Here is a 22511-nt window from a genome sequence, read left to right as displayed (position 1 = left end):
TTTTATATTGCAACCAACAATGTGTGGAGGATTCAACTTCTCAAAATCCTCTCCAACATTTGTCATTACCTATCTTGTAGGGTCTTGTAGGGTTTTCAAATCTGCCATGATTTCAGTTAGAGTTTGTTGCCACCTAATGGTATATGTAGGCTGTAGCTTAGATATGGATAGGAAAGATTATGGGTGCTGACTTGCAGGAGAGGAGCAGTCATCTCAAGAATCTTGTGTTCAGATGACCACCATTTGCTTGATTGGAGAGTCGGGCTGGGAGAACAAAGAGGGCCTGGGAACTCTGCCCGTTCCCTTTCTGAGAAGGAGCTGCTTATGATTTCCCAGGACACCTTTGTACTCTCTCCCTTCACCCTTCAACTCAAGGCAGAAACATTAGCCAAGTCCAGCTTGAGAACTGTGGTGAGGCTGAGGACAGGAGCCAAGAGCTAATCATGTATGACCCAAATTGATGTTCTTTTTACTCATCTGTTTTTGTTTTCCTTCCCTAGAATGTGACCTCTAAGTGAAACGATTTTGTGTATTTGGTTTATTGCTTTCATCTTGTTCCTAGAACAAGGAACTTGAGATCCTATAGTAGGCAATCAGTAAAATACTTATTGAATGAATGAATGGTTGATACATTCTAAAACAACACACAGTTGCAGAAGAAAGGCATAATAATGGGGAAATTTCTAAGGATTAGGAAGTGATATCTCAGGATTTTAATTCTAAGCTGAAAAATTCATTTTTACACATGCAATAACTCAGTGAATCAAAAACAATTAGCAAGTCTCAGGGGAAACGAATAAAAATAAACAAAAATATTAGCTAGACAATTTCAATAGAATTAATAAAGTGGTAAATATTCAAAATAATTTAGAAGTACAGAATCCATGAAAAAACTGGGAATAAATATTGAATTTATTTTTAGATATAAATAAGAATAAGTAATTGTAGAAATCATGGCCACACAGCACAATGTAAAGGCTGTAAACTATGAAAAGGCAAAATCATAAACATTATATTCAAGGAATACAGAAGGAAAATGTGGGACAATTTTGTTATCTTTCATAGGTCTCTCTCTCTCTCTCTTTATTTATCTCTACATATTTTACATAATTCTAACTACATTTTTAATATTAAAAGGGTCAAATAAATAAAAAAATAATATATAATAATTATATCAATTATAAAACTATATAAATGTATAGTATACTTATATATTTATCAGTATTATTAATGTGTTAAATATTACATATTAAAACTTAACAAATTAAAAGTATTAATATTTATATATCAATTATATAAATATAAAATTAAACATAAATATAAAATTATAAATATAAAAATATATATTTATACATAATTACTTTTTTATTTTTTACATAATTCTCACATTTTTAACATAAAATTTGTTAATATACATAGACATATATGATATTAATATATACCTGTAAAGAATACTTGTATATTATATATCATGTATAATAATTTTAATATTCTATATATTCATGTTTAGAATATAAATATATTATATATTAATATATAATAGAATAGATAATTAGTATAATATTACTTATATTAATTGTTAATATTATATGTAACATTAATACACAAAACTATTTTATAGAAAATTAATTATATTAATTATGAATATTGGATATAATATTAATAATCAAAAATATTTTAAAATCAAAGCTTTATGACCAATATTTCATAAGGATATTTTTGTGATTTTCTTCTTAAACTTAGAGAAATCTCTTAAGATTTAATAACTCTTAGGATGATGAAACAAATGGATGAAATCCAGCAACTCTTTCAATTATATACAAATTGTTTTGCAATTAGCTTTATAAAATATTTAATTTGAATAAAAATGCTTTAATTAAGATGACATACGTTGCTTCTATTGTTGACTGTGTCTATCTAACCAGTTTGTTCATCAGTTACTTCAACATTCCATTTCTTGATCTTTCAATGCATCCCTCTTTTTCTCTTTACATAAGTATAAAATCATATCTGGGAAGATGTACAGTCAACGTTCCTTTTTCAGCTTTTTACTTTCTTGTGTTTTTGGAAATTTTTGTAATGACCATGAATCATTTGGCTAGCAAGTGTTAAAGACATTTTATCTTTAAAAATTAAAAAGGAAAAGGCAGGCAAATAAAAAATACAATATTGGAACAGGAATATCAGCCAAATATGTAAATGCTTTTACCATATAGATTATTTAACACAAGCAACTTAAAGTCAATTTTATTGCTAAACACATGTTTTCATAAATATTGCATTGATTATTCACCCTAGTTAACCTGGGCATTAGCCTATTCTACATACACTGACTAATGCCATGACAATATTTTATTATCAGTCTTTCAGAATCTAACAGTTTCGTGTTTGGCTGGTCTAGCTATGAATCATGTACTTATTTTTTATAATTATTTTGAATGTTCTAATAGTTTATCTTAAGTCTTGAAATATGTTTACTTATATTTTTACTGGTAAAGAAAGAATGAAAGAGAAAATTTAAGTTGGTCTCATTGAGACCTGAGTGGATACTATTTTTTTTGCTTCAAGTCTATGCACTGACACACCATTGATAAGCACCCTTATCAAAGCTAGCTCTAGGTGACATTTGGCTGGACCTTTTCCTTTAATTCAAGCTTCATTCCCCATCCCCCACTCCATACCTAGGTCATGAACTGACCTGTGGACATGTGCTCTGACTTACATCCAGCTGTGCTTCATTCTTTGTGTAAATTCAGTTCTCTTTGACTTTCAAATGGAAAGATAAATATTTTCCACTCTCGTCTGGTTCCAAGCCATTTTCTATGTGGTGTTAAGCTCCACTTAAAACCACCATGCAGGCCCCTATACTATATGGTAGGTAACTACAATAGCCTCTGTGATCCTCAGTTCACAGGACTTCCCTGGGCTGCATGGTTGTTTTTCATTCTTTATTTTATCAGTGCCTTATAGATTCTGACCATCTTCACTTAGCCCCAGCCTTTCACTATTTTGATTTGGTAACCTAGATAGAGTTAATTTGCATACTTTTTATCCTGGCATAAATTCCTGAACAAACACACATGCACCCTTTTCAAGAAAAAACTCCTAATTACTAGAAACACTCAGATCATCTGCAGACAAGAGAAGAGATTTCAATGGACATTTTAATAAAGGTCCCAATTTTAATCAGGACATTTTAATGTCCTTTAATCAAGGACATTTTAATCAAGGTCCTTTTCTTTTTTTTTTTTTTTTTGAAGAATTGTAATGGAAGGTGAAACATAGCTTTACCAATACAATCCTGAACATAAAACACAATCAAAGCAATGGCTACCAAGAGGTAGAGTTGGTCCAGTCAAAACAAAGGAGGCCAGTCAAGAGCAAAGTTTACAGCAACGGTTTTTTGGGATACTCAAGGCATTTTTCTTGATGACTTTCTGGAGGGTCAAATAATGATAACATCTGATTATTATAAGAGTGTTTTGAGAAAATTGGCCAACACTTTAGCAGGAAAATGCCTGGGAAGCCTTCACGAGAGATTATTTTTCCACCATGACAATGCTCCTGCTTATTGTGCTCATCAAACAAGGAAAATTTTGTAAGAGTTTTGATTGGAAATCATAAGGCACATACCTTACAGTCCTGAATTGGCTTTTCCTGACTTCTTTTTGTTTTCTAATCTTAAAAAAATTATGGCATTTATTTTTCTTCAGCAAATAATATAAACTAGACTGCATTGACATGGTTAAAGTTCCAGGACCCTCAGTTCTTTAAAGGTGGACTAAATGGATGATATCATTGTTTTAAAAAGTACCTTGAGCTTGATAGAGAATATGTTGAGATACTAAGTTTATAATTTTCATTTTTATCTTTTAATTTTATTTTTTCACAAACTTTTGGAAGTCGCCTTGTATTTTGTAGAATGTCCCTAGATTTGGATTTGTCTAACTTTTTAAATGATTATACTGAGGTGAGATCATGGATTTGGGGAAGAGTGTCAAACATGCTCTGTGTGCTCATATCACATCAGGTGCATGTAATATATCAACGTGGGTAATTACTAGAGGTGTTAACCTTGATCACTTCATTAAGCTGATGACTGCCATGTTTCTCCACTATAAAATTACTGCTTTTCTCTTTCCGTACTTACAAGCTTATCCGTAAATCCAACTTACACTCAGGGAACTGGCGAGTGCAGTAAGCTTCACCTCCTACAGAGAAGAATATTAAAGTCTGCATGAACATGTATAAAAATTATCAAGTTATTAATATAATTGTGGAAGAAGATGATTGAGGGTATTTAAATGCTCAATTTCTCTTTGAGGTTTTAGCCACTAATGCTGGTATACATCAATGGACCTTGACAGCCTCAATCTTCATTTTAGAGGAAATTCGTATTTTAACTAGGAATTGCTGTCATCTTAATGTTGAGGGTAATAACACAACCACCACATCAGGAAGATCTTCACAGAGATAGTTTTTAGAAAAGAGGTCATACTAATTAGAATGTTGCATTGCTATTTGAAGTAAATGCTAATTATAATTTCTATACAAGGAACTATGACCATGCCAGTAAATGCCTTGAGTTCACAGGATAATCAAAGAAATTGGTCATTAAGAGTGAGCAAACAAAAATAACTATCCTGCATTTTTGTTTATTTTTTGTTTGAGTGGGATAGAGTGATGGTGCAAATGTTTTTATGTCTGTGACTGCTACTGTTACTGCAACACATAAACACTCATATGCATCCATAGATAATGAAGTCCTATAAAAGGAGCCATTTGCTGAATTAATAGACAATATCGCACATTTCATATTTATACACATTAAATATTCATTATTATGAAAGTACTTTAAAAGAATAGCTTGGCATTATTAAAAAGAACAACCACAATTTTAAAAAATTCCAGAAAAAATAAAGCTGACTTTTTTCATTGTCAAGAAGTCTAAAATGACTCAATTTCATAGGAAGTGACATTGTGCTGTTTTTATCAACATTAGTTATTTCTAATTATTGTTATCAAATGATGCTGATTACAGAGACATACATTCTCCTCATTCAAAGACATTTTTCAGGTCCCTGATGAAATGTTCACTAGGTATCAAAACTGAAATGAACATCTAGTAATTGAACATTCTGAACAAAATCTGTTGCACTTCTAAGTGTAATTGGCAGATGAGTCACTTAGTGGATTCATTAGCACTGAATGAAACTTAAGAACTTGAGACATTTATAAATATATAATTAGGATTATTTACTTTATTGTAAAAATTTTGTTCATAATATCAAAATGCTAGAAAAATAAATAATTTGGGGACAGATGAATTTTGATGTTTCTCTAAAATCACTTCTCTTTACTCATTGTAAATAACTCAAGGTGAACTTTATGCCAAGGATATAGTACTGATCAGAAAGTTTGTTCATAAAGTGCTATGGGAGTGATGGGTAGTTGACTTTCATTCTGCTTTTCCTGCCCTAGCAGAATCAGTTATGCAGCTGTCATTTTAGCATATAATCGCTCTCCTTGAAATCAATATTAGCTGACAGTATTAATGAGGTGAACTATTGATAGATATGCACTGGGCTACAATGGCTGTCACTTTTCATTGCAACTTCCAATTCCAGTACTATATTAGTGATATTTTTCAGCTATTGATGTAGCTGTAGATCACTCTGTTTTGTCAGAATCACTATATATTTTTTTGATTTTGAATACTAGTAGATATTCAGTATTATTGAGAACAAATAACATATATAAGAGCCATACTGGATTGGGACCATAGTGGAAGATTCCAAAATGTTGCCATTACTTAAAAGAGTGGATAGTTGTTGGGAGTTTTTTGTGTAATATCTACAGTTAACTGTGGCATGAAGTACATGGAGAATTATAATCCTGCAGAAAACATTTCATGAGTGCCTACTACATCCTAGGCACCCTACTATGTCAACTCTACTAGACCTCTATCAACCTTAAAAGCTCAGCATTTCTAGAAGGTTTAACATACAAAGAAACTTTTTCCATATCATACAACTAGAGTGTATTGGAATTGAATTTGAAGTCTAGTTGGCTTCCAAAGCACTTTAATACAGATACTTTTCACCGTGCATCCTAGCCCTCTGATTAAATTCCTATATCATCCACTAATGTTCTATTAGTAATTATCATCATCATAGCTGTTATTTGAGTATATTCTCTATTTCAGTGTTCTGGAGAAGATGCTTTGCATTTGCTATCTATTTTAACAATCTTACAAGAGTGTACATATGCTAGCTATTTTAATCTTCTGCACAATTCCAGAGGGAAACTTTCACTTAAAAAGTAAAGTTGGGTTTCAGGCAGTGCCATTTTTTTTACTTTGTGACAACCCAGCTTTAATAATCATATAAAGTAAATACACCTTTCTTCACTCTACAGAAAGGCTAACAAAGACTCAGAAAGATTAAGTAATTGCTTCAGGTTCACACACCTGGTAAATGATAAACCTGAACTTTGAGTTTCATGTTTTTAACTTGAACACATTTGGAGATAATTAATTTTTTTGTCTTATTTCATTTTCTGCTGTAGAAAAAAAATCTCACAAATTAAAAAAATATCTCACTTGAAATGAGAAAAACATGTTATCCTATAATTATGGATGTTAGAAGTCTAAAATAGGACTGCAGGGCTGTATTACTTCTGGAGTCTTTAGGGAATAATCCTTTTCCTTGCCTTTTTCAGCTTCTAGAAGCTTCCTGCTTACATTGTCTCATGGTCCCACCTTATTGTGACCTCTGCTTCTGTTGTCATATCTCCCTCTTTGACTCTGACCCTCCCTGTGCTCTCTTTCATTTATAAAACTCCTTGTGATTACACTGGACCAATCCAGATAATCCAGTTTAATTCCTCTGTTTCAAAGACAACTGAGAAAACGTTAGTTAGCACCTAATGATATGGTTTGGCTGTGTCTCAACCTAAATCTCATGTTGAATTGTAGTTTCCATAATCCCCATTTGTCCTAGGAGGAACCTGGTGGAAAATAATTGAATCACGAGGGCAGTTACCCCCATGCTGCTGTTCTCATGATAGTGAGTGAGTTCTCAAAAGATCTGATGGTTTCATAAGGGGCTTTTCCCCATTTTGGTCAGCACTTCTCCTTGCTGCCACCATGTGAAAAAGGATGTGTTTGCTTCTCCTTTCACCATGATTGTAAATTTCCTGAGGCCTCCATAGCCATGCTGAACTGTGAGTCAATCAAACCTCTTTCCTGTATAAATTACTCAGTCTCAGGTGTGAGAACACACTAATATACCTAAGTAACTAAGTACCGTTATTTCTACCTGCAATTTTAATTCCTCTTTGCCATGGAACCTAGCAGATTTGTGTGTCTAAGAATAATTAGGCTGTAGAGATCTTTGGAGGGGGTATCATTCTGCCTATCACAGTTTCCTACTTCCATTGGGATGTGCTCAATTTCATGATTAGTGTAAAACCTAATGAAGCCCAACTGCCTGGGTTTGAAGCCCAGCCCTACCATTGACTCACTGTGTGAGCCTGGGCATAATAGTGAGATTAACTGTGCCTCAGTTCCCCCTGGAGATAAGAACAGGATCTTCCTGCCTGATTGGTGGGAAATACAATGAGTTAATATTTGTAAAATATTTGAAACATTAACTGGTACCTGGTAAGTGCCATAAAATTCTTGAGTAAAAAATAAGAACAATTCCTTTTCTGATGAAACATAAATTAAAAGCATTAGTGTTACATAAGCCACATAAATATTTGATAATGATTAAACTATGTATAATTTCCATTCCCAGTTTAAATCTAATGGTAAAAAACTAATACCTGCAAGAAGGAATTACTGTTTCTTCTACTTGGCTAAAGTAAGGACAGAGGCACAGAAAAGTGAAATAAAAATTTTATATATATAGTCATATTCAATTTAGGAAGATACACAAGTTGTCAGGAAGGCCAGTAGGAATGGGAGAACTTACAAGGTTTTCTGCCTAAAGCAAGACTTCTGTCCTAGAAACCCGGAACCATCCTCCTGAAAGCAGAAAGCAGCTCCAGGAGATGATTCATTTGGCTTCCTATCCCTTAATAATAAGCAAGTAATTTTTTCATCCTCCCTCTCAGAAACCACATACACATTCCCCTGCACTTAGAAGTGCAACTTAGGTTGGCTGAGAGGGAGGGATAGTTCATATTGGAGGCCAAGTCACTTTTTTCATGACCCCAACTACACACACACACACACACACACCCCTCACAGATTTTTATGGGTGACAGAAGGAGAAAAACAGGAGGCTTGGTGGATGAGTCAGAACTGCTGAGGAGATGCTATACTTTCCCAAGATCCCAGAAGCTGAATTAGCAAGACAGCTTCTTCTCCAGTAGAACAGCCTCTCAACTGCCCTGCTGGTACCTCCTGGTACTGGGCATCCTGCCATCCTATTTCCCTTCTCCAGAGACTCAGTCCGTAGCTCTGCAGTATGACAGAATAACCAGGTAGGTTGAAAATCCTATAGATACCTGCTCCCTATCCCAAACCTACTTCATAAGATCTGCGGAGAACTGAAGCAATAGAAAAGATCATTCCATTAGTTTTCTCTAACTAAAAATACTAGTGTGATGGAGAGGAAAAGACACTGGATCACAGTGAGTCTATGCTATGAACCCAACTGTCATATTCTAAACAGGTGACCTTGGACAGGAAACATCACTGAAAATCTTTGTTCCTGAGTTTCCTATATGTTTACAGGAGAAAACAATATGCAACATGCAGATGTATTATAGGTTTAGTGTTCATCTATGTAGAATGTCAAAAACAGTGCCAGGATATGAACACATAAAGTAAGTTATCTACTGTTTGTTATGCACTAATAGAATAGTGAAAAGGAAATTCTTGAGCTGATGTTAGTCACTGACTAATCTTTAGCAATGATAACTGATGAAGAGTGCATATGTGTGTATGCAATTTTGCACATATCACATATATAAATTTTTGAATGCATATACTATGTATATGTACACATAGACTGTGTGTTTGTGTGTGTGTGTGTGTGTGTGTGTGTAGGTTCTGGAGGTTCTTTTAAATAATGCCTAACACAAGGAGACCAAAGGTATCTTATCATGGTTTTTATGATTCCGTAAGTCTCTACATATGGAGTTTAGGGACTTTGTAAACCTTTAAGTTAGGATGCAAGATTTTGCATGTATATGAGTTTTCTAGGAAAAAAAATATATATTTTTTAAATAAAATCTCAATTATGTCTTGACATGCTTGCCTAACTGCAAAAGGCACTGACCACAGCCTTTTATATAGCAAGTAGACATTTTAGACACGGGGTAGAAAAATGTTTGAAGACAAGGCTGGTCTTGAGTCAAAATCAACCTTAGAATAAAATTTCATCATCACAGAATACTATACCTGAAAGGAACCACTGAAGCTGCCCCTGGTCATTAATGTCCTATGGTGAGCTGGAGTCCAGAGAATTGAAGGGACAGACCCAAGTGATACAAGTGGGTAGCATAACCACCATGAAAATTCAAAGTGTCAGAGTCTTCATTCCAAAGTTTTCCCCCTGTAACTTCATGTTTGTGTATATCTCTAAAGAGGTACTCAGATACCTATGAAAGACTAATGTGATCTCAGAGAAAAATACGTTAATACATTCTTAAAACAGTACCTATAAAATCAGCTACTATAATGCAGCAAGCATAAGGAAGATTGTGAATGTCTAGCAAATTAACACTTGACAATTCAAAGTGCCAACTAGTGCTAATTTCATTTACTGTAGTACTGTAAATGATGTAGATATTTGGCAGGCTATGACTTAATACCATCTGGCCTGAGAAATTTATGATTCATTCACACAACTAGACTTTTTTAAAGTTTTATACTGCTTTTGGTTAGAGAATGCACTTGACTGCTGGTTTGAAGGACAGTAACTTGAGGTTTTTCAAGTTGAATCATTACATTTTCATATAAAGCAGCTACTTTTTTTTCTCAGAGAGTATATCTGAATAATTGTTAATAAGCATTAATATTTGTAAGAGTAATGAATTATGCAAATACTAACCTGTTTGTTTATGGTTATGTTTTTCCATATTATGTTTTCATTCAGCTTTCTGTAAAGGCTAAGCCATCAGATTTACTGTTCCAGGCATGAGAGAATCATTCCATTCTGACCAGAGATACTAGGGGAAATGAGTCTCAGTGCTAAGTAGACTTTTGAATGAAAGAATAGGTTTTGAAAGACAGACACTTTGGCAAAGAGGAATTTCTCAACAATGAAACTTTTCTTTAAGAAAAGCTTTAATAGGTCTAGAGGTTTAGATTACATAGAATCAGTATGTGTGTATCATCCCATTAGGCTGAAAAATTTTAGATGAAAAGTGTATTTTTCAGGATGGCTAGGGGTGGAATTAAGAAGCCCTTCTATGAAATCACAGAAGCTCTTACCTGCCTTCCTTAGATGCAGACACTGTATTGGAAGGTAGAACAAGGCTTGAGGGGCGACTAAAAGTCTGGATATTTATGCACAATAAATTAAATACCTAAAGAAAATTAGATGTACATTTAAATACTTAAAATTATTGGTTTGGGACAAGGTTACTGGATTAGACAAAACATAAATGGCCGTAGGTAGGTGTGGAAAGATAGTAGAGAGATTTGTCCCTCACTCTTGGGAGACAGAAAGACAATTAAGAAGATTCAATTGTAGAAAGAAAAACAAAGTTCATTGTTTTTAATGTGTAGTGCAAGTGATACTCAAAAGCACAACATAACTGACTTTTATTGAGAATTGATTGCAAAGGATGCTTTGTACAAGGTGTCTTATTTGATTCCCACAATAATTCAATGAGATTAATATTATTATGTATATTAATATTATTATGTGTTAAAACACAGTTGACTTCAAATACGTGTTTTAATTGCCCAGGAGTAATTACATGGAATTTGTCCTTAGGATATGGGTGTCATTTGTCTTTAGTAGTCTTCTTACCCGTGACATCAGTCATCGCTGATTTTGACCTCACCATGCCAGGCAAGCTACAGTATCCCCACCCGAGCCACAAATGCTAGATGACATTCCTTTCTCTCTTTTTTTTTCACTTATATTAAATCCTTCTCTCCTCAACAACTTCCCCTGAGAATGCCGCACTTAGCTATGAAAGATAAATTTTTAAAAACTTACTGCTTATACTAGATGATATATTTCTTTTATCAGGGTTTTTCTGAATGAATCATTCAGAAAGAATTTGACATAATGGTAGGAGTTCCAGGCATTATGTCAGCAAAGTAAGAAATGTGTGTACCTGGGGAATTTTCTGGCACACTTCAAATCACTCCAACTTAATCATGCCTGCCTGAGTAGTTGAATTTTAACCTTGGACTATTTTATATTACAAATCAGTTCATAATCTGATGGATAAGACAACTTTATTGCAAGGAAATATCTTAGACAAAAGCATTATGTAGCGCTCATTGCAAATTATCTACTTATTGGTCATTACTTATGTGCCCTACAATTTTTAGAACAGGACATTTCTCCTCTGTTTCTTATCATTGCATCCGTCATGAAAAAGTCTTTAAAATTATCATTTGATCATTTGGCTGCAGCATGGAGGTGTGACCCTGCCAGTTCTCTTTAAGGAACACTCACAATTCTTGCAAGGAAACAACCTTTACACAATTCTGAAACAAGAACAAAGACAGCATCTTAGTAACAAATTCTAAATTTTAACTTTTGGTTCAAGGAGAAAATGTGTATATAAGAAAAACCTGTGGAATCTCAATTTACAAACATACATGAAGATCCACAAGTTTTGATGACTTCCTCTTCACTCATTGGGGAAGGAGGGTTCCCACCTGAGGGTTATGGGGGTGGCTGAACTCAAAGCACCCAGCACTGGGCAGGTGAGATTGGCAGCAGTGAATTAGTCACACGTATACACAGCCTGGGAGAGCAGGACACTGCATGGCCTGCAGGACCACACAGGGGCTGCGTTAAGAAAGACAGTGAGAAAGCAAGGACTGGGGAAGGCCAGCTCTGTAGTAACAAGAGGGTGGCATGGACCTACTTCCTGTAAGTGATGAGACTGGCTTGTCTGAATAACTAGGCTGGCCAGGAACTGAAGCCTCTAATTCAGGGATAGGCAAGCACTGTGCTGGTCTCCATGACAAAGAAGGATGTGTAGCTGGGGACTTTCAACAGAGAAAGGCCCAGAACTTGCAGTTAGGCCCCCAAGTTTTTCCTAGGCATCCCAGTTCTCCCTAGGTGTCAAGGCACACATAACATCAGGCCTTAATTTTAGGTCTTGTGCCCCAGCATACCATATGTGTACACACATGCGTGTGTGTGTGCATACACAAACGCACACACACATTTTGCTGCTGTATCCCATGGTCTTGCCTGTTTGCTCCCCTTTACACTTATGGTTACCAAAAATCACACCACGTTTCATTAAACTCTGTTGCAATGTAGTGTGTTAGCATGGCTATTGCTAAATCGTACAAAGCACTTTGTATTAGTCTGTTCTCATGCTGCTAATAAAGACATACCTGAGACAGGGTAATTTATAAAGAAAAAGAAGTTTAATGGACTCACAGTTCCACATGGTTGGGGAGGCCTCACAATCATGGCTGAACTCAAAGGAGGAGCAAAGGCATGTCTTACATGGCAGCAGGCCTAAAGAACATGTGCAGGGGAACTCCCCTTTATAAAACCATCAGATCTTTCAAGAACTCACTCACTATCAGGAGTGCAGCAGAGAGGTAACTGCCCTATGATTCAATTACCTCTGACTGGGTCCCTCCAATGACACATGGGGATTATGGGAACTACAATTCAAGGTGAGATTTGGGTGGGGACACAGCCAAATGATATCAGGAATTATTTTCACATTACTCTTACCTTTAAATACTCTCTGCCTCTTAAGCATTTAGTTATGACTTGTACAAGGACAATATAAAGTGTCAGAAAAAATCTAATTGTTCAATTTCATTTCTTGACATATTTTTCCAAAAAAGTTGATCTGAGAGAATATTTCAAGAGGGTTATAATGAGATCATATGATTTTGTATCTATTATTCTTTTATTCACACACAAAACATTTAGAAGATATGTCCAAATGCTATTCACAAATTTAGACTCCAGTCACCACACTAGTCAAGGGCTTTGTGAGCAGAGGGCACAGCTTCAGGGTCAGTGCAAGGTAACATGAAGGGCCGCAAAGCAAGAGACTTTTGACAAACAGGTGGAGGTATGAAGAAGTGAGAAGCCCTTTGGTAACTTCTGGCAAATATCAAGTCAGGAGAGTGGTGGACTGGACATTTAGCTTACAAAATCTGCCGCAGCTGTTGTTCACCAAATCTCTGGCAGTCGGTACGGTGTTAAAGAACTGTTTTAGAAATTGTATGAAGCCATCCTGACTCTGGGTGCACACAAGTGTTGAGACAGAGGAAGGAGGACAGAGTAAGTGCCCAGAGGGATTTTCTTAACTATAGCTGTAATAAAGCCTAAAATAGTCCATTCCTGTCTAGCCTACCAAAAGCTGTAAGAAGAGGAACACCTCATCACAATTTTATGGAAGAAGATTTTTTTTGGTTTTTTGTTTTGTTTTGCTTAATAAGCAGATTCTCATTCTTTCACTGTAGTCCTGTCGTGAGACACAGATCCTGGTTACAACACCTAAGTGATTGTGCATAGCTGTGATCCTAATTAATGGTCTTCCCATTCAATTTACCTTACAGCTGTAATGTAAAAGCCTGATTAAAAGAGAGCCCTGGGAGGCTGAGGCAGGAGAACGGCCTGAACCCGGGAGGCGTAGCTTGCAGTGAGCCGAGATCGCGCCGCTACACTCCAGCCTGGGCGACAGAGCAAGGCTCCGTCTCAAAAAAAAAAAAAAAAAAAAAAAAAAAAAGAGCCCTGAAGGCCACTAGGTTGGTTCACTGCTTGACCAGGGAAGAAAATTTTCAAAGTGTAACAGTAGCTGGAAACATTTCTAGGTTCTCCTAATTGAAATATGGAAATTGATCAGATGGGAGAAAGGGAGTAGTATTGACTCTTGGCTGCAGCATTTCAATAAGACAGTATCAGTAAAATATTTTGGACAGAGACCTGCTTGCCAGCAAAATCTGCCAGTCTTTGAGTAGGTCTGAAAATCTGTGTACCATGATCTACGTATAGGCCAAGTCCACAAAAGTCCCTGCTAATGTGAGCCTTTCAGAAGCATTTCCTTTAGAATTTGTTTTATTGTAAGAAGTTCTCAGGCAGATGAGAAGAGTGAAATCTCTGTAAAGTTTACTTGACGCCACCTCCAAAGGCTTTCTTTCTTTTTTTTTTAAGAAACCCAGGCTTATATATGTCTCTTTAGGGCATTATTTGCTCGTCAGTAACTAACTAAAACATTGGTAATACAAAAAAGAACATCTGAGCATTAAGTATAAACTGAAAAGTAGATTAACATTGTGTTACTCCATTTCCCCATTGCTATAAAGAAATATCTGAGACTGAATAATTTTTAAGAAAAGAAAAGTTTAATTGCCTCATACTTCTGCAGGCTGTACAGGAAGCATAGCAGCATCTGCTTCTGGGGAGGCCTCTGAAAACTTCCAATCATAGCAGAAGGCAAAGGGGGAGTTTGAATGTCACACAGTGAAGTCAGGAGTGCACAAGAGAGAGAGCAAGATGCTACACACTTTTAAACAGCCAGATGTCATGAGAAGGCAGTCACTATCATGAGAACAGTACCAAGGGGGATGATGTTAAACCATTCGTAAGAAATCTGTCCCCATGATCCAATCACCTCCCGCCAGGACCCATCTCCAATACTGGAGATTTCAATTCAACTCGAGATTTGGGTGAGGCACATATCCAACCTATATCACACATTAGGGCAGATGCTAGAATAGGAGTTGGCAGTGGGAAGAGATGAGAACAACTGGGTGGCTCAGGGGAAGAGCTGATGCCACATGCTGGGTTTCACAGACTATCCAGCTATCAAAACGTTGGATTTTTATTCTCTCATTATTCTTTCAATAATGCCTTGGAAGTCCTAGTAGTTCAATAGACTTGCTTCTCTAGTTTAAAAAAAAAATCTTCCCAACAAAAGTTTGATATATGCATTATTTTTATTGTGTGAATTTAAAGTAAATAATTTGATGATTTGGTACACATAAACATGGTGAAATAATCACCACATTCAAGCTAATTATCATATCCTTCACCTCATATATCTACCATTTCTTTTCTTGGAGTGAGAACACTTATGATCTACTCTCTTAGTGGATTTCAAGTACATAGTGCAGTATTGTTACTGGTAGTTACCATGCTATACATTAGATCCCCAGACTTTGCCATCTTGCATAAACTAAAGTGTACGCTGACCAACATCTCACCATTTCCCCTCCCCACAGCCCCTGATAATCACCATTTTAATTTCTGCTTCTATGAATATGACTGTTTTTGATTCCACATAGAAGTGAGATCATAAAATATTTGCTTATTCTACTTCTGGCTTATTTCACTTAGCATAATGTCTTCCAGGTTTATCTGTGTTGATGCAAGTGGCAGGATTTCCTGCTTTTTTAAGGCTGAATACTATTCCATGGTATGTATACGTAACACATTTTCTTTATTCATCCATCCATCGATGGACACTTAGGTTGTTTCCATATCTTGGCTCCTGTGACGATGCTGCAGTGAACGTGGAGTGCAGATCTCTCTTACAGATCCTGATTTCCATTCCTTTGGATACAAACCCAGAACTAGGGATGCTAAGTCATATAAGTCACATGTGTCACTCACACCCACAACAGGACACGTGTCACTCACACCCACACACAGGACAAGTGTCCTCACTCACACTCACACATAGGACATGTGTCACTCACACCCACAGGTAGTTTTGTTTCCATTTTTTAAGAAACCTTATGCTCTCCTATAATGACTGTATCAATTTATTGTCCTTCCTACAGTGTGTAAGCATTCCCCTCTCTCTACATCCTCACTACGCTTATTTAAAAAAAAAAAATAGCCTTCCTAACAGAAAAAGTAACTCAAAGTAGATTAAAGACTTAAATGTAAGACCTGAAACTTAGAAAAAAACATGGTAGAAAAGCTCCTTGACATTGATCTTGGCAATGATATTTTAGATATGACATGAAAAGCACAGGCAACAAAAGCAAAAATAAAGAAGTGGGACTACATCAAAATAAAAACTTCTGCACGGTAAAGGAAATAATCAGCAAAATAAAGAAGTAAATATTGAAATTGGAGAAAATATTTGCAAACCATACATTTGATAAGGGATTAACATACAAAATATATAAGAAACTCATACAACTCAATAGTAAAAATAAACAACACAATTCAAAGACAGCAATGAACCTCAATAGACTTTTTTCCCAGGAAGACATAAATGGCCAACAAGAACGTGACTCACCGTCATCAGAGAGATGCAAATCCAAACCACGAGATCTGTGTATTTCTTAAAAGATTCAACGCATTTTGAAAAAGCAGTGGCTTATTCTGAAATAAATAACTGTGCTGTTTTATTTTCTGACCCACATAGGGAAAAACGCAGATTAAAATTCTTAAATTTGATATTTAAGAAAATGTGGTACATATAAACCATGAAATACTATGCAGCCATAAAAAGGAAGAAGATCATGTCCTTTGCAGGGACATGGATGGAGCTGGAAGCCATTATCTTTAGCAAACTATCACTGGAACAGAAAATCAAACACTATGTGTTCTCACTTATAAGTAGGAGCTGAACAATGAGAACACATGGACACAGGGTAGGGAAGAACATGCACTGGGGCCTGCTGGTGGGGTGCCAGTAGGAAGAGCATCAGGATAAATAGCTGATGCACGTGGGACTTAATACTTAGGTGATGGGTTGATAGGTGCAGCAAACCTCCATGGCACAATTTGCCTATGTAGCTGATCTACATGTCCTGCACATGTGATACGCTTTGGCTCTGTGTCCCCACCAAAATCTCATCTTGTAGCTCCCATAATTTCCACATGTTATGGGAGGGACTCGGTGGGAGATTATTAAATTATTGGGGGGGTCTTTCCCGTGCTGTTCTCATGATAGTGAATGGGTCTCATGAGGTCTGACGGTTTTAAAAACGGGAGTTTCTCTGCACAAGCTCTCTTTGCCTTTCACCATCCAGGTAAGGTGTGACTTGCTCTTCCTTGCCTTCTGCCACGACTGCGAGGCCTCCCCAGCCATGTAGAACTGTAAGTTTAATTAAACTTCTTTCTTTTGTAAATTGCCCAGTCTTGAGTATATCTTTATTAGCAGCGTGAAAACAGACAAATACAACATGTATCCAGGAACTTAAAATAATTTTTAAAGCTGAAAAAAATACATAAATCCATGTGTGAGCAAGGAAATGATGGACAGGCTAGCTTATTCTAAAACACTCATTTCCTAGAACAACAATGATTGTATCTTTTAATAACTAAGTTTTTGATTCTATAATATAGAATTAATAATGTCTACCTATATTACTCTATCGAATGGTGGTAATCAGACTGGAAAATAGCTGATTGATGTTAAAAGTGTATTGAAAATTATAAATGGTGATATACATAAAATATTATTATTATTGAAATCAGCAAGATGGTATTCTTCAATCTTATCTCTGCTTCTAGTTCACTGACTATAATTCCTATAATTTATCATTCTAGCCACTGAATCACCTCAAAGTTGGATCAGAAAGAAAGATAAAGGAATGATCACAGACAAAAGTGGAAATCAGATGAAAGAGAGTAGAAGAAAGGGAAGATGAGGAGGATTTAATACAACCTATGCTGCTGCATGTGGGAATTACGCAAGGAACATTTCTTTTAAAAATCATTTATAAAAGTTGCTACTGCAAATCCTTTGAAGAGGATGGTAGCACTACTGAGAGCAGTTAATATGTATGCAAAGAAACAATTTATATTTTATTTTATGACTAGTGATACATAGAACATTTTCCAACTACTGTATATTCAGAAGATGTTCATGTCTCGGAAACCCATTTTTAACTTTCAGCTTTTGGAGGTCATTCTGCCATTCATTAGTTGTAACCTCAGTGTGGGAGGCACATGAAATGTATTTAATCTTGCTTCCAGAGTCTGCCATACGTCCCTCCTTCTCTCCATTCCCTAGATCCTTCTTTATTGATGTGAGTTTTAAAAGTTCTTTTAAGTGCCTGGTGTCTAAGTGTTACACGTCTTGATTCTTATTCCATTTCCTTTGACACACACACACACACAAAATATTGGAACAATATATGAATCATCTCAAAAAATATAATTTCTGTTTATATTGTGAAAGGTAGAAACTAAGATAGCTTTTGTAATATTCATCATAAGTTTTCAAGGCTATTTAATGACTAGGGGAAAGGTTGATGCTGGCTCTTACTTTGGGAACTAGTTATAGGTGTTATTATTTGGACCGTTAAAATAATCATTCTTTCATTTATTTTCTCAATAATTTATTCATGTGATAGTCACCGAAATCTTCCTAAAAGCAGAGCCTTGCTCTATGTGCTAGAGGCCAGGGGCCAAATAAGAGAGGCCATGTCCCTGCTGTGGTGCTGCTGACTTCCCTGATGGAAGTGACTGGAAATAAAAAAAAAAAAAAAACAAATGTGCATCTGTGTGCTTTCCTTAGTGACAGATGAGGAAAAATATGGCAAAATAAGGTGGTAGATGGTGAAAGGACAGAGACAGGAGCTGCTATTTGAGAAAGAAGGTTATGAAAGCTTTTCTGAGCGGAGACCAAAGTAATGTGAAATTGCAAATCACCTTAAATTGATTGAGAGATGTTTCAGGCAGAGGGAGCAGCAACTGTGAAGTCCCTGAGATGGGCGAAGCTTGGTGTATGTGAGAGACACAATATAGGGCAGAGGGTCAGAGATGAGGTCAGAGAAGTAGATGGGGGCTGTGTTTTATGGAACATTGTGAGCTAGGTTAAGGAGGTTAGATTTTGTTGAGAGTGTGATGTTAATTCACAGGATCATATGGCCAGGGGAGTGATGTAAAATGACTTATGTCTTTCAAAGATCACTCTGGGTAACCTATGTACTTTAAAGTGGCAGAATGGAAACAGGGAGATTGGTTAAGTGGCAAGAAGTGACAGTGGGACTGGTGTGGACATTGAAGGTGTTTAGACATAGAACCTATGGGTTGGCATGGGCTTGAGAGAGACACTGGTATGATGCCCAGAGCTTTGTTCTTTGACATGGGAGGATGATAATGATGCCAAGCAGAAGCCTGTTGGAGGAGGATGCTTCAGGTCTGTGAGGGTTGCAATTTAGTTACAGACAACAGAAATTATTCTGGCTAGTTTATGAAGTTAGCAATTTAATAACTGTATAAGGTAGCTGACAAAGTCTTTGGAAGGACTTGAGAGTTAGCTTTATGTTGAGCTTCCCAGGAAAGTGTCCCACCCTTAGAATCACATGTCCCCTGTTATGACTGAGGAAGCTACTGACCTGCTTACTGCAAAAGCATTCTTTTGATTATGACTAGAGCATTCCCATCTATGCTTCAAATGACTCCCTCCCCAATATAAGCCTAGCACATGTATTTGATTGGCAGATCTTACATTATTTAAGAAAACCTGACTGTGAGGAAGAATTGGCAAGCTAGACTGTGGTTTCTCAGCCTTCATAGCTCAGAAGGGTATACTAGAAAAAGATCATATTGTGTATTAGTCTGTTCTCACACTACTATAAAGAATTGCCCAAGACTGGGTAATTTATAAAACAAAGAAGTTCAATGGACTCACAGTTCTGCATGGCTGGGGAGGCCTCAGGAAACTTACAATCATGGCGGAAGTGGAAGCAGATGTGAAGGAGGAGCTGTTAAACACTTACAAAACCATCAGATCTTGTGAGAACTCACTCAATACCATGAGAACAGCATGGGGGAAACTGCTCCCATGATCCAATCACCTCCCACCAGTCCCTCACTCGACACATGGGGATGATGGGGATTACATTTCAAGATGAGATTTGGGTGGGGACACAGTTAACTACATCATACTGGATATAGAGCAAGCCAATCCACAATGGGGTAAGGGGATTTAGCAATGTGCCTTAGACATACTAAATATGAACTGCCTTTGAAAAATACCTGTGGAGATATTGAGTAGATGGTGAGATATGGAAGCCTAGGACTTACGAAAGAAATCAAGAACTGCGACAAGTTTAGTATCCCAGTGTGGTTGACATGCTGAGACACTGTCTCAAAAAAAAAAAAAAATTAGCCAAATGTGGGCATGTGCCTGTACAAGTCCCAGCTACTTGGGAAGCTGAAGTGGGAGGATCAATGACTTGAGCCCAGCAGTTTGAAGCTGTAGTGAGTCGTATTTGCATGACTGCACTCCAACCTGGGCAACAGACCATCATCAGTGTATGGATAGCATGTAAAACTGGAACTTACTGAGATTGCCTAGAGAAGAAATATAGATGAATATCTTCTGTAGATGAACATTCTATTGCCTGGAGAATAAATATAGAGAAATGTTTTCTATAGATGACTAAATGAATAAATATAGATGAATATATATAGAATTCATATATATAGAATTCATATATATATATATAATCCTCCTGAACCTTATTATTTAGAGGTCAGGAGGGCAAGCTAGCAAAGGAGACTGAGAAGGAGAGGCAAGGGTGATAGGAGGAAGACCAGAATAAGATAGTGTCTGCAGAGGCAAACAAAAGATTTTAAGAAGGAGGTTTAGTCAATCATACACAATGATTGAGTGTTTAATACCATATAGACAGAGACTTGACTATAATATTTGACTAGACACACTGTTTTAGTGGAATAATAGGAACAAAATTCTAAGGATACTGATTAAAATAAGGAATGTGAGGTAAGGAAGTGGAGATAGTACAAGCAAGACTTTACGGAGATCTCATCATCAGCATCTGAGGTTAGGAAAACCATTAGAAATGGCTTCATAGTTGGATGGGACTTAGGACCAAAATGACAGTTAAAAAAAAAAAACTTTTTGACTGCTGATGAAAAGAAGGAATTGATCCCGTTGAGGTTTCAGGCATCTCTTGATTCTGCTTCCTATTCTTGAGTTAAATGTGTTAAGTTATGTTTTGCTATGTCATTTTGTGCCCAGAGTCAAAGTAGGTCTGGGACATGAAAATAGCTCATATTAAATATATGCTTCCAATTACACAGTTTAGTGTTTACAGAATTAATGTACTATAATTGCATGATTCTCATGAATGCTTTTGTATCCTTAGTAAGTTAAAAAAACTAATATTTAAATTTCTAATCATATTTTTATTTGATATAGATTTGACTTTGTCTGTAGAGAAAGAGGTGGATGTATTTTATTTTTAACAGTTGTGTCACAACCAAGATGCTGACCACCAGGTAAACCTCGTGTATTTAAGTATCTCACTGTTTATACATTTTTTCTTAAAATATATATTAAAGTTTTTCATGGAGTATTGCAACATTTATCATTATTTTTAACTACGTGAAGAAATGTATTATTTGTTTTTTAAAACACTTTGTCTTCTCTGACTTATAACATTTCAATTGACTAAGAAAAATCCTTCTCTGAGCAATACAGATTAATTAATTTTGGGGGTGAAATTATCATTAAAATAAAACAAACTATAGAAATCATGCCTTTAAATGATTACATTTTCTCTTGTTTTCTTGGTAGGTAATTATTTAAGGTAAACTACAGTAAGTAAATCATAGCACAGAGAAATAATACATCCCTGTTATATTTCTTCTATGTAAGTTCCTTTTTTTGAAAGAGATCACCAGGCACATCATTTCCAGATTAGTCTGCCAATGACTCAGGTTTCCTTGCTATCCTACACGAATTTGCTAAACTTTTAAAGTTGTGTGTCAAACCTGGATTTAAGTCTGATGAATACACTTTCAGTTTTTACATTTGTCACTTTTGGAAAATTGCCCAACTTCTCTGATTCTTAATTTATATGTATAAAATGCAGAGAAATGTATCTGTCTCACAGAATTGCTGTTAGAGCCAATGATAGAAGAAATTCATTTGAAAATTCTTCATGGTGAAAGGCGAGAGGAAGAGGAAGGCAGCATGATGCTGTGCCACTGATATATACACATCAGAGCCAAAGGAACCAGCATTTGCTTGAATCCCGGCTCTGTCTTATAATTAGTGTGTGATCTACACACTCCAGCTTGATGGTGTGCAAACTGAAATAAAAAGGATAACATCACAGGGTTCTTGTGAGGGTAAAATTATAGATATGAAACTCTTGGTATAAAAAAATTCATATATATTATGAAATGCTCTGGGTATTAAAATAACATACAAGGGTATTTCATAATAACCAGATAATAAGACACAAAACTCTTGGTAGAAACAATAGTTTAATTCACTAGTTTTCCAACTATATTATTTTAATGATGTTGTACAACCAACTTTTAAGAATTTGCTAATTTAGGCTTCTATCTACTCCTGTAAAGACCCAGAGCCAGAGGTGCTAT

Source organism: Pan troglodytes, chromosome 17 (genome assembly GCF_028858775.2).
Source record: "Pan troglodytes isolate AG18354 chromosome 17, NHGRI_mPanTro3-v2.0_pri, whole genome shotgun sequence".
NCBI classification, from domain to species: domain Eukaryota; kingdom Metazoa; phylum Chordata; class Mammalia; order Primates; family Hominidae; genus Pan; species Pan troglodytes.
The sequence above is the reverse complement of the archived record's forward strand: the minus strand, read 5'-3'. Positions refer to the sequence as shown.